This window comes from Protopterus annectens, chromosome 10.part0, assembly GCF_019279795.1.
Source record: "Protopterus annectens isolate FY-2018-M chromosome 10.part0, PAN1.0, whole genome shotgun sequence".
NCBI lineage: Eukaryota > Metazoa > Chordata > Ceratodontiformes > Protopteridae > Protopterus > Protopterus annectens.
Genome location: NC_056744.1, coordinates 953115005 through 953128636, shown reverse-complemented (window position 1 = coordinate 953128636; position 13632 = coordinate 953115005).

The following is a 13632-nucleotide window of genomic DNA, read 5'->3' as shown; positions in this document are numbered from 1 at the left end:
TTTACATCATCTTTATTGAGCAAGTAAAAAACATTGGAATTAATATTTTAAATGGCAACTAGTATAACAATTGCTTATGTAAACCAAGATTTAGACTGTCAGTAAATTTTCCTTTTTCCCTTTCTACACTAAATAAGTTAAAAATGTGTATTGTGCACCAATATAATAAGATGCAAAGCAGTGCAAAAGGAAAGATGGAAGCAAACAGCTTTATATGTGAAGGAGACATAAGTTCTTTGAGAGATTATTATGAAAGCAGAAAAATAATAGAAAACTTTGCCTGATATAATGCTGATGAGACAACAAACAAAAAAGGGGGAAAAACAGTTTACTTTAAGAGATGTGGTAAGACAAATTAATGATGCTAGTACCATATTATTTTTAGAAGATATGCCTTTGGAAACTTATATTTTTTTGTTTCTTTTTCTTTACATTTGACCAACTATCCATCTCTGGTGACCTTTTACAGGTGGAAGGCAACCGATCCATTTCATCTGAAAAAGAAATTATGTAATTATTTTTTATAAAAGAGAGAGCTTCTTCTGCAGTAGAAAAAAATCCTAGTACCAGAAAACAGTTGAAGTTTTATTTTTGCAGGAAAGATAAGTTGCGCTTTGATATTGTTCTGCTTAAGACGCTTTATTAATGGCCATGTTTTCTTTCTAAGCTCCATAGTCTTAGATGTATAGTCATTATCAAATCTGATGACTGAATGATCAAATTGTATTGGAGCTTTTGACAGGCAGATTTTAATACCAGTTTTTTGTCCAAACAGGATAAAAAATGCACTATAAAAGATCTTGGTTTAGATATAGTAGTAATGCTAGCTGATTTGCCAATCAATCTGTGTGCTCTTTCTATTCCAAAAGAGAAATGTTCTTGTAGATTAATAACTTTGGGAATCAATGCTGATAGAAAAGAGACCATGTTATCATCCTTTATTCTTTCTGGCTGACCAAAGATTCTCATGTTATTCATTCTCTCTCTGTTCTCCAAATCATCTAGTCTCTCCATCAGCCAGAAATTTTTATGAATTGACATTTTGATTCTTTTCTTTAAGTCTAGTATCAATGTCACATAGTGCATTCTCAATATCTGAGACATTTGTTTGAAGCTGTTGAAATAAGTCTTTGAAAATATTAGTTTGTTTTAAACTATTTTCTTTGACTTCTGAAGATTTTCTTGAAATCTATATATTTTAATAGTTAAGTATTGCAGTGCTGATATCACCTGATGTAATTCTTTATTAATAGCAGAGTCTGTATGATTATTTTTTGAGCTGCTCTTCTTTCGGATTATTAGAAGACTCTTCCCTTGACTACGTTGACAGCAAATGTTCTTCAAACAAATACCAGACTTTAGAATATGGTAGAAAGTGTATTCAGAAAAATGCAGAGATTGAATAGAATGGTAAATTAATAATTTTCCTGTCAATAACTATAAATAAGTGCAGAGCTCTGAAAAGAGCCGTTAACTCGGTGCCATCTAGGGTGCATACCCCTCCACATTGTTTTTATAATAAAGGATTTTGTTAATATTTTTAATTAGGTATTTTATAGAATCATTTGACTTTTTAGCATGTGATCTTGAGACTATTTAAATTAGATGTTTTGAATTCTTGCTAGATTTGCCTGAGGAAGACTTATAGCAAAAGTGTGTCTTCTTATTACAATTAAACTAACATATTCACACAGGTTGGATATGGTTCCAGTGTGTTTTTTTTATTTTTCTTGATTTATTTTATTGAAACCACCTGGATTTACTGCTTAACCTGCTGTTTTTATTGAGTTTACTTGAATTTACTTGTTTTTTGTGTGGCTGGCCATGGACATGCAGAACACCAGTGTTTTGCCTTTTACCAGCACTGCACCACTTAGAACTCTCATCACCTTAAATGATTTAATAAAAGTTCCTTCTAACCCATTGCTGGGTTCATTCAATACTGATAAGCAATGAACAGAGATGCAACTAGAGCCAGGTAAGTTTTTGTGTTTACTTAAAATACAAGATTATACCCCAACGTTTGAGAATACTTAAATTGCCAACCTACTGGGATAGATATCCCAACATACTGAGGAGATGGCACATCATTGATTTGAGTTGCTCATACTGGTATATGAAATTGACGAACGTTTACTTTGAGCCTATATAAATGGATTTACAGAATGAGACTGAGAAACTTTACCTGAACTTAACTTCTACTGTTGAAATGAATGGACAGTTCAGACTTTTACAACTTCTGAAAAGAGCTTAATCAAAAGGAAGCATCAAAGAGACATGGATGGTTTTAAGAATGGACATGTGTTCACCTGGGTTAATGGCAAAACCGTTAGATCAGATACTACTTCATGTTTTATGAATGAGCTTACTATGACAAATATTGAAGCTCCACCTGTAGTTGTACGTTCACCAATCAATATTGACCCATTGAATAAATACATGTCTGAATGGGCCTTTAGTAGAAGAATCAAGGTCATTCAGTAAAGCAATTTTCGCTCAAGCTTCGGTTGTTATGAATATGAATGGATTAGCACCATCGACCATAGAACTTCTGCAGTCCAAAACTTCTTCGAAAATTTTGAACAAAAATTGATTACCATCATTGGCTTCAGAAACCTTTATGATGTCTCTGCAGTGAAATATGCATGTTACATCAAGTGAAGCTGTACAACACAATTTAACTCTGGAGTAGTAGTAAGCGTTCATGGATCTTAATTCTGTTCGAGCACTGGATCCTATAGAGTTCCCTTTTTTGGAGAAACCCCTTCCGATGTTAGAATCTTGACCACAGAGAGACAAAAGACTTTACAGACACCAGCAGAAGAACACTTACCACTGTCCAATAATATGCAGTCAAACAAGGAATTAGACTCATTAGTGTTTAATTTCTTCAACTATGTCTTAAGTGCAGACGAGATGTCCACTTTAGGTAAAGGGCTTACATTTGCACCGGCGTCGTATAGTGACATTTAAATATGTTATAAGATTGTTGAACTAAAAATAATGCTTGGTTCTTAAGATGCTGCATATATTGAAATAATATTGAAGTGTTCCAGCACTTTTACACCTAACACTAATTCAATGATGCACGTGTTTGAAAGAGCTGTGGAATGTGAAATCTATGATTTATATAGCACACAAAAATGAATAAGTTGTATAATCTTACACCAGGTGAGAATGCAGCTATAAATTCCTTTATAAATAATCTTGACATTACAATTAAGAATGCTGATAAAGGGGGAAGGGGTTGTTGTGTTAGATACAAGCACTTAATATTGCTTCAACGAACCAGATGTTAGACAGAGTCAAGACTATGTATGCATAAATAGAGCTGAGTTACATATAATTATTAATGTGATTTCAAGGACTCTAAAGATTTTATTAGATCAAGGAATGACTGATACATGTTTGTTTGACTATTTATACACTGATACCCCCAAAATACCCTTTATTTATGGCATACCAAAGATACATAAATCTTAATCTGACCCGCCTCTGAGACCAATCGTCTCAGCTAGATGTTGGACAACTGAATCTATTTCAATGTTTTTAGAAACACAACTTAGAATAGGGTTTGAAACAACTGGCACAATTATTAAGGATACCAGTGAGTTTTTACAACTTCATAAAGCGTCACTGTTGAATGGCTTAAAAGATTGTTGTTTTTCCTCTATTGATGTGGACTCTCTTTTTACAGTGATACCAAACGATGTAGTTGTGCATTTTGTAAAAAGAGTTTATGCTTGACTTCACTGAATACAGTCAATCATGCACTAATGTTTTATGTCAGCTTTTATTGCTGGTCTTAACCAATAATATTTTTTTATTTCAGATGAAATTATATAAGCAGGTGTGTGAAGTGGCTATGGGTACACCCGTATATAACACTTATGCAAATATTGTAATGTATGTGTAGGAGTGACAGTTTGTTTTATCATATGAAAACAGGTTTAGGGAGAACATTGTGTTTACCATTTTGTTTTGTTGATGATTTTTTTTTATATGTTGTGGAGATGCTGATTTATTTGATGATTTCTATCATTACGCCTCCAATACATTACTATTTCTGAAGTTTAAAAGACACTTTCATGTGATAGTATTGATTTATTAGATGTTACTATTTTTAGAAATCCAAAGAAAACCAAGTCAGTCCAAAAGGAAACCACAAAGCAGCGTTTTAATAATCCAAATAAAAATAAAACAGAGAATGGTTAAGCGCTTTCGTATGTCAAGTCCTCTTTTGGATTTTGTTTGCTGTATACCTGGTCAAGCACTGGTAGAATTATTTTGGTTATTTTTAGAAATATTGACAGTGCTCTGGAAACTAACTTATTTAAAAAACTGTCAAACGCAATTCATACCTGCATAGAAACAGTATGCATCCAGAGTTCATATTTAATAAGGCTGTACAGAGTTAGATGACATAGGTAGTAAGGTTAAACACATCAGATGAGATGATGAATATTCAATTAGATAACATCATAGATGATTTCTAAAGAAGAGGCTGTGATACATTGAATGTAAAATCTGCACGTGATAAGGTTAAGTGACAAAGACTAACGACAATGAGACCTATTTTTTCAGCTATGTCAGTAGTTAATAGAGTGGTTCATCCGATTGCTAAGACAGATAGATGCTTATTGACTTGTAATAGGAATACATTGCAGGTTAAGAAAAATACTAATAAATATTGACACGTTCTATGAGACATACTTGAATTGAGTCAGCTGTTTCAGATAAACCAAATTTTGGGTGCAGAAGGAGTTCTAACCTGAAACAATGTTTATGTTATAAGGAACAACCTGACACTGCTATACCATTTAAGACCACTAAGAAAGGTACCTCTAGATGTGGAGAATGTAGATACTGCAAATGCATTTATACTAATAAAACTTTTAAACACCCTGTTAGTGGCCAGGACTTTGAATTAAGAGCATTAAGTAATTGTAATACGAAAAACCTAGTTTAGCTCTGAGTGATCATTGGGAGGCTTATTATGTTAGCAAAATGAATCAGAAATGCAAACAGTGTATTGGTAATCACACCTGAAATAAATAGACAGGTCCTTACTAGTGCATTATATAGACACAAGGCTGATAGTGCCATTCAATATAGTTTTAAGTTTTCTATTTTGAAGGTTTTATTTTAGCCAAATAAGGTGATCTTATACATATTTCTCAGATGGAAGAATACTCGTGGCTTTTAAGGTTGAGAGCGCACATCTCACCTGGATTAAATGGTTGTTTCTTTAAAACCCTTTTAAGGGAATTACTTAAGAAAGTATGAGTGTGTCTATGTATGTGTTTTTATTGATTTATACTTCTAGATTTATTATATATTTCTTATATGTATTTAATCACATTATTTTTATAATAAAGTATTTTGTTAATGTTTTTAATTAAGTATTTTAAAGGATCATGTAACTTGTCAGCATGTGATCCTGGGACTATGAAATGTTTTGAAATCTTGTTAGATTTGCCTGTGGAAGCCCTATGGCGAAACTTTGGCTTGCATCATAAAATTAAACTAATGTATTCACTAGGTTGGATGCATTTCCAGTGTGCTTTTCATTTTTTGTTGAACTCCATATAAATTTCAGGAGTCAGTGCTAGGCAAATTATGGATGCTGCAAAGAGTACTTGTGGCTAACATCAAAGACTGAAACAATACTAATTTTGTGAACTTTAATGTGAATGTGTGTGTGTGTGTGTGTGTGTGTGTGTGTGTGTGTGTGTGTGTGTGTGTGTGTGTGTCTGTGCGCACTTGCGCTTGTGTGTATGTCTGTGCGTGCATGTGTGTGCCTGTAAAATGCCCAAATTTTTTGCTTTTCTGAAAGTTTTGGCTGCTGTGGTGGGAGTGTGTGCATACAATTGCTTGCAGGTTAGGATTAAAGCAAAAGCTAAGTAAAGAGATAGCCTTATTTTTGTGCTTGTGTGTTATGTTTAGTGGGTGTGTGTTTGTGTTTGTGTGCGTGTGTGTGCGTGTGTGTGCGTGTGGTGTGTGTGTGTGTGCGTGTGTGTGCGTGTGTGTGCATGTGTGTATGTGTGTGTTTGTGTATGTCTGATTGACTAGTTTAGTGGTACTGTTAGGAAAAGGGTCTGCCATAAGGTAATGGGTAGGCTTGGGGTTATGGGTAGGGTAGAGTTAGAGTTAGGATTAGCACACATGTGAAAGATGGTACAGGTGGGTTTGTAGATGTAAATGATGTCTTCAGACTTGGCCAACACCCAGGATGTTTTGCCTAGAGGAAGAGTAGCAGTATTGTGAGTCCTTTTCTGATAAATGGAAAAAAATAGAGTAGTGGATAAAGGGTCAGTCATAAACTTGATGTATTGTGTGGGAGATGAAGCTGGGAGTTAAATATCCCACTTGTTTTGCAAGTAAATTTTGAAATGGCTTCAGCTAGAGGACTTTGCATAGGTTTGAGTTTTCTCACTTTTCATTAATTTCCAGCAATTCATTTAGAGATAAAATAAAATCAATTAACTCCCAAAATGTTAATTTCTATTGTTAACTTTATACATTTCCCAAAGGTTCCATGTTATGGAGACAGGGAATTGTTGGTCATCTTATTCTGTATCCATTGTGTTCCATCTTCTGGAGACAGGGAATTGTTGGTCATGCTATACTGTATCCATTTATACAAGTGACACCAACTGCACATAAAAAAAACTCTTCTTCCTCTGACATTGAAATTGGTGAAGGTGACTTTTAACATTTCCTTAAGGAGATGGCAACTACAGTGAAAAGACATAATATGAGACATGTGGAATTCTGTGGTACAGTAGATGCTGCTCTAGAAAGCCATATGTGGCTATTGTAAAGAAGCTGAAAGGTATTGGGCCCTCCCAATCCCCAAAAAGTATATATAAATCCCTATGTACAGGAATGCTGTGGTAAGGTTAGAGGTAAAATGCCAGCAACACACACAGCAGTCACAGGTACAGTAACACTGTTGAATATGGCTTTTGTAAAGAAACTGAAAGGTTTGCTGTCCTCCTTAACCCACAAAAAAAGCAGAACAACATAAATAAATAAATTCACAAGCAAATAAAGAAATAAATTTAAAAAAATGCCTTTTTGTTATTAAAGTGCTTGAGGCTGCACTTGTCTTCTGTACAGTAACACTCTTGATCATACCCCATAACACCTTGGGTCTATGTTTAGCGATCAAATGGAATATTCATCGAATGACCATTCATTGCACATAGACACTTGAAATGTCCCTTCAGTGAAAGGCCAGATGATTGTATAGAATTTCATCATGCGATCATAGTTTGCCAGAATGAAGGGAGTGGAATGTAGTACATAGTTATCGGTAATGAAGTGTTAGTGCTAGTTCTGCATTACTTTGAAGTACTCTCCATTAGGACTGGTTCCTTAAATGATACTTTTCGATATGCTAATGACGGCCTGGTTTTAGGTTCCTATATGATAATGAAGGCCTGGCTTTTGATTCTTGTATGCTAATGAAGGCCTGGCTCGAGATTCCAGTATGCTAATGAAGGCCTGGCTTGAGATTCCAGTATGCCAATGAAGGCCTGGCTTGAGATTCCAGTATGCCAATGAAGGCCTGGCTTGAGATTCCATAAATAAAATATGAAATACTTGGCCATTTAATACAAAGAACCCTGCTTTCCTCAACTCAACATGTTTTTTATCTGCACCAAAACACAAACAAAACTGCTTTATTTTTTAAAATTCTGAAACGCGAAACAACTGTTGAATTCCTCAATCTATTAAAAGCTTTCAACAGTTTCACATAAACTACCTTTAACAAGAGTAAATGAAGTTAACCTAAACATGTTTGATTAAAAAGTACCTGTTATACAGATTACAGTCTGTTCAATGTTAAGATATATACTCTTCATTCTATTCCTTAACAGTTGGTATTCTTTGGAAATCATTTCTAGGACCTCTGCTGCTAAATATCTTCATAAAGGACAAACACAAAACAACTACACTGATGTAATTGTACAATAAGCAAATTACTGAAATTACCTGGCAGAATTTAAAAATCCTCTACAGACTACTGTGTCAGAAATACTGGGTGAGCAAATTAGTGTAATTAAAGATATGATTTTTAGAGCTCTGATACAGAATCAGAATTGCCTAGACATTTTAAAGCATTGCTGAGTTTAATTCTGTTGTCTGCCAAAAAATAAGTTACTACAATATAGAAATCAAACTCTGAAGCAACCATATTGGAAGTAGAGAATATATTAACAGAGATAAAAGAGCTGGAAGTTGGAACATTAGAAAAGGGTAGGAGCAAATTGCATAGGCAAAAATGGAATTGTGGGAGCAACACATCCAGAATAATGTTTTGGAGGAGGAATGAAGTTTAAAGGAAGGCAGGAATTGAATGAGCTCTGCAATATTCAATTGACAATGATTTTATAGAAGATTATATGTGATGTATGTTTGCAACTGAAAATATGTCAGTGCTGTTTGTTTTCATTTGCATAAATTTATGATTGCCTATATCAGAAGTGATAATTCAATAAAATATATTTCCTGTTTAAAAAAATATGCAGATGATGCCACAGTGATAACCAAGTACCCACATTAGCACAACAATCTGCTACACAAGAAATCTACAATGTTGTTGTGTCTTTCGCCTTTTCCCGGTTAGGGGTTGCCACAGCGGAACTCCGGTCCGCTAATGATTGGCAGTTGATTTTTACGTGCAGAGTTGCCAATACTGTATAAAAATAATTATCAGAATCTCACCTACTCCTGAATGCAAAACTGAATTCATTCTCATTAGCCCTGAATCAATCCAGAGATATGGCATAGACTTTGAAATCACATCCATCAACATTTCCACTGCTGAATTGATACCACACAAAAAATTACTTGAGGTAATAATAGACCAACCCTTAAAAAAGTTGATCAGAAATATTATATCACTAGAATAGGTAATATAAAGTATAGCATGTTAAGCATGTTAGATAACTTCAGAACATACTTAATAGAACAGGCTCTGCTAATCCCAGTTCAAACACTCCTAATTCCAAATGTACTATATTTTTCTTCTAACTTAACAATACAAAACTTACCCTTTCAGGCCAGAATAAGCTTATAACAAGATAGCAAAATTCATAACAAATCTATCTATTAGCATTTATTCCTACATAGACCTATGCAAAATAAATGGGTCAACATTACAAGGAATCCATTTTCTCCATCTGAAATTAGTGTACATCTTATATAAATGTAATACATTTCTTGATATAGCCCAGTTAGTCAAACTGTGCAATACAATAAAACAGCTTAGATCAATAAATCAAAATAAGTTAACAAACACTATATCTAATAATCACAATGGCAACTCCTTATAGTGTGTCATGGTACGCTGCCCTATGGAATTCTGCAGCCTCTCTAATAAGACTGAAGTTGAAACATGAATCATATTGAAAAGAAAATGAGGACACGCCTTATAACTATGTATAACTGCACCTGCACTACATAACAGATGAAAGTTAAAATACAGCAATCACTTCTTAACATTAAAAATTTCTAATGGACAATGTTAGCACCTTACTAAATAATACATTAATAGTGCAATTTGTTTCACTATGCTTGCAGCTAAATGAATAACTGCAGAACCATGTTACTTTCAAACGTATTCCTATTCCAAGGCACGAAAGGCAGTTAAGCAATTTATGCTGCTCATTCTTATAATAGCTGCTTATAAATTATGCAATGTAAGATATTCATAAAAAATTCCAAATGCTTTATATATAAATCGCTTTTACCTTTTTATGTCTTTTTATATTTCTCCTTCTATGAAAAGTGCTTATGCTACTAACATCACCTTACACTCAAATATATCATTACACCAATGTATATCATGTAATTATAGTACAGATTAAATGTGTGTGTGTGTGTGTGTGTGTGTGTGTGTGTGTGTGTGTGTGTGTGTGTGTGTGTGTGTGTGTGCGTGTGTGCGTGCATATGTGTGTGTGTGTGTGTGTGTGTGTGTGTGTGTGTGTGTGTGTGTGTGTGTGTGTGTGTGTGTGTGTGTGTGTGTGTGTGTGTGTGCACGTGTGCGCATGTGTGTGCGTGTGTGTGTGTGTGTTTGTACTGTAACTTCTGTATATAGTGTAAAAATTATGACATCAAACTGAAAATAGTGATCATTTAATGATTTACAATGGAAATCATTTATGCTGAACCATCCTTATCCACTATAAAATCCTCACAGCAGAATTATAATTATTTACATAGTGATCTTTTAGCTTTATTTATATATATTATATTTATCAAAGATTTTCATATTACAAAGTGTAAAATATCCATAATAAACTGTAAATACTCTTTATTTATCTATTTTTATATGGTCACTGATGCCCCTGCTATGCTACTATGTCTGTATGACTTGTATTGTAATACATTATGTTCCTATCAATTGTGTTTTTCTATATATTTGTGGAGCTTTTTTTCCCCAGGTCCTCGACCAAAAAGGGGCTTGTATCCAACGTACTACCACTGTAAACAAATAGATTAACTAACTTACTAACTAATCAACCAACTAAATGACCATTCTCCATTTTGCACCTTGTCAGACTCCTGTAAAAAATGCAGATCTTGCTTTTCTGTATGTTTTTTTCTGGAAATTATCTTACCCATTTTCTTTCACTTCCTGCTTTCAAATTCTTTGACTTGCTTGCCAGTAATTTCAATTGGCGAAAGTGTACTTTTTTTTTCTTTTTACATTACAATAAGCCTTAGTGATACCCCTTTTTTGAATGCTTGTATTTTTTCCATTACATTAGCCATCAGAGGTTTATTACCATTAGAACTAAAGTTTCAGGGAATGCTTAAAATATTTATTTTAATTTGCTTTTAATCAGAATTTTGATAAACATGTTTCACACCTTTATATGCTACATTAAAACAACCCGCTTCAGACTTTTTCTTCTGTTCTTTTCCTGATTTCTACCTCAGAAATATTCTTTTTGTGATTATAATGCTTTCCCATAACAAAAATGCTTCCTACAATCCAGACATCCCATGGCCAGTTAGTGGCATGAGTGCTGGAGGGAATAGACCAGATAGGATGGGAGTGAGCAGCCTTCAATGGCATGCCCATTCTGGGGAAGGGAGGTAGCTCTGCCTACCTCTGAGTAACAAACCTGCAGAGCCCACAATTCTCTGAGTGCTTTGCACTAAATTAAGGAAGACATCTCTGGATGTGTCCATGCTGTATCAGGACTTAGTAGCATCAGGAGGAGTCTGAGATAGGAGTTCACTGGAATTCACTGGATCCAGCAAACTGACTCACCCCAGACCACCTGATGTTCACCTTTCCATGGAATGCATGGGTTTCTTATCCCCTGTTCATAATAAAATGCAAATTAACGTGCCATAGAGTTCTTATCCAGGAAGGAACATACCTGGATCCTGCCCTGAGAAAGGAACAAGTAGGTCAATGGAGCAAAGGAAGGGGTGTCACTGGGCAAGAATGAGAGGCAAAAAATGCATCCTACCTTTAATTTTCCCTATTAAATATTCACAGCATTTGCAATTAGTATTATTAAGTAAAACACCAATCCAAGAAAATTACTCAGAATCAAAGTCTACATGGACAATGTGTTTTCTACAAATGTATTAACTGATCTCACTGGGCATGGCATTAATTTCCACTAAAAAAGAAAATTTGACTATTTTCTCACAGTAAACAAATAACAAAGAATTATTATAGATGATCACAAAAAATCTTATTCAAAATGAATGGCAAATCCACTTGCAATGGAAAACATACATGAATGGCCAGAACTGTGATGCACTGAACCAAATTAGTATAATAGCCAGCAATGCTGCATTTATATTGGTCTCATTTTCACATTCTGCTGATGATTGAGAAGCCAAAATGTAAGACAGCCATTGGCTTCATGCAGTATATGTTAGACTGCTTGAAATGTGAAACGTTAACAGTTCAAAAGATCAGATTAAAAAAAAATGTTTGGAGGAGAGACTAAAAAATATAGTTTGCTTTTTAGCCTGAAAGATGAGATTCAGCCTGAGTGTCTAGAATGACTTTCTTTACATTTTCATGAGCATCTAAGTAGGCAGCTAGGAAGGAATTAACTGTGGCTATAGTACTTTTAGATTTTAGTAAGGCCTTTCATTTGGTGTTATATATGAGATTGAAAAAAGTAAGTTATGTGATATAGGGTCATGTAGGATGGTCATAAAAGTAAATTAAGGTATTACAGACTCCAACTGCCGCCCAAGAGTCCTGAATCCTGAATATATGAATGAATAAAATCAAGCTGACACAAAAATACAGGAATGGAAATTGGCGGGGCAATACAGTCCACATACGCTATTCCAACCACTTCTGGTCACCAGTTTACACAATGTTCACTTCAAGACAAACAAATTCAAACTCCGATCAAGATAAAAATGTATCTGAGTTTATTAATCCAATGACAAAATTCGGCAAGCACTTTCACCCAAAAGGGTTTCTTCAGGCCATTAAACAAGAGAAAGCACATATTCAAACTACCCTATATATACTCTATATGTGTTCAGCTGACAATTACATCATTTCCTACTACAAACTAAAACTCTGACTAAATAGAGCACTTAAAATTCGCACAAAAATGTATTATTTTCCAACTATTAAAACTTGTGACACATATATATACATTACTAAATTAACATTAAACCATTATTCACACAGACCTAAAAATATACATTTCTTAATACATTCAACTTTCAGTCATAGGCTTGTGGCACAGACATATTAGTATAAAATCAATGAACAATGATAAGTTCCTTGGGTCTACACCCTAACTCTTCTCCCTTTTAGTATTGGCTTCAGGGGTACTCTCTTATTCAATCCCTTATGATCCACTTAGTTTCAATCTGTTCAGTCTGATTCATTATGTCACCCCTCCTTATAGTGGGTCTATTTATCTGTATAACTAGAAAATGAAACACATGTTCAGGAGAAGTTTCTATAACATGTCTAGACAGGGCATTTTTATATAATATAATATCAGAATTAAATCTGATAAAAATGCCCTGTCTAATACATAATACATTTTTGTGCGAATTTTAAGTGCTCTATTTAGTCAGAGTTTTAGTTTGTAGTAGGAAATTATGTCATTGTCAGCTGAACACATATAGAGTATATATAGGGTAGTTTGAATATGTGCTTTCTCTTGTTTAATGGCCTGAAGAAACCCTTTTGGGTGAAAGCGCTTGACGAATTTTGTCATTGGATTAATAAACTCAAATATATTTTTATCTTGATCGGAGTTTGAATTTGTTTGTCTTGAAGTGAACATTGTGTAAACTGGTGACCAGAAGTGGTTGGAATAGCGTATATGGACTGTATTGCCCTGCCAATTTCCTTTCCTGTATTTTTGTGTCGGCTTGATTTTATTTATAAATTAAGGTATTGTTGGAGAAATGATTGTCAATCAATGAGGTTGTGGACCAAATATATATTAAGTGAGGTTCTACAAAATTCAGTAACAAAAGCTATATAGCTATGCCTCAGTACTTCTGTCATTAACATAAAATCCAATAATAAGGTGTCCCTGTTGCAAATGATGCAAAAAGGGACATGACTATTATTCAATGGTTGATACTGTTTACAAAAATATCAGAAAA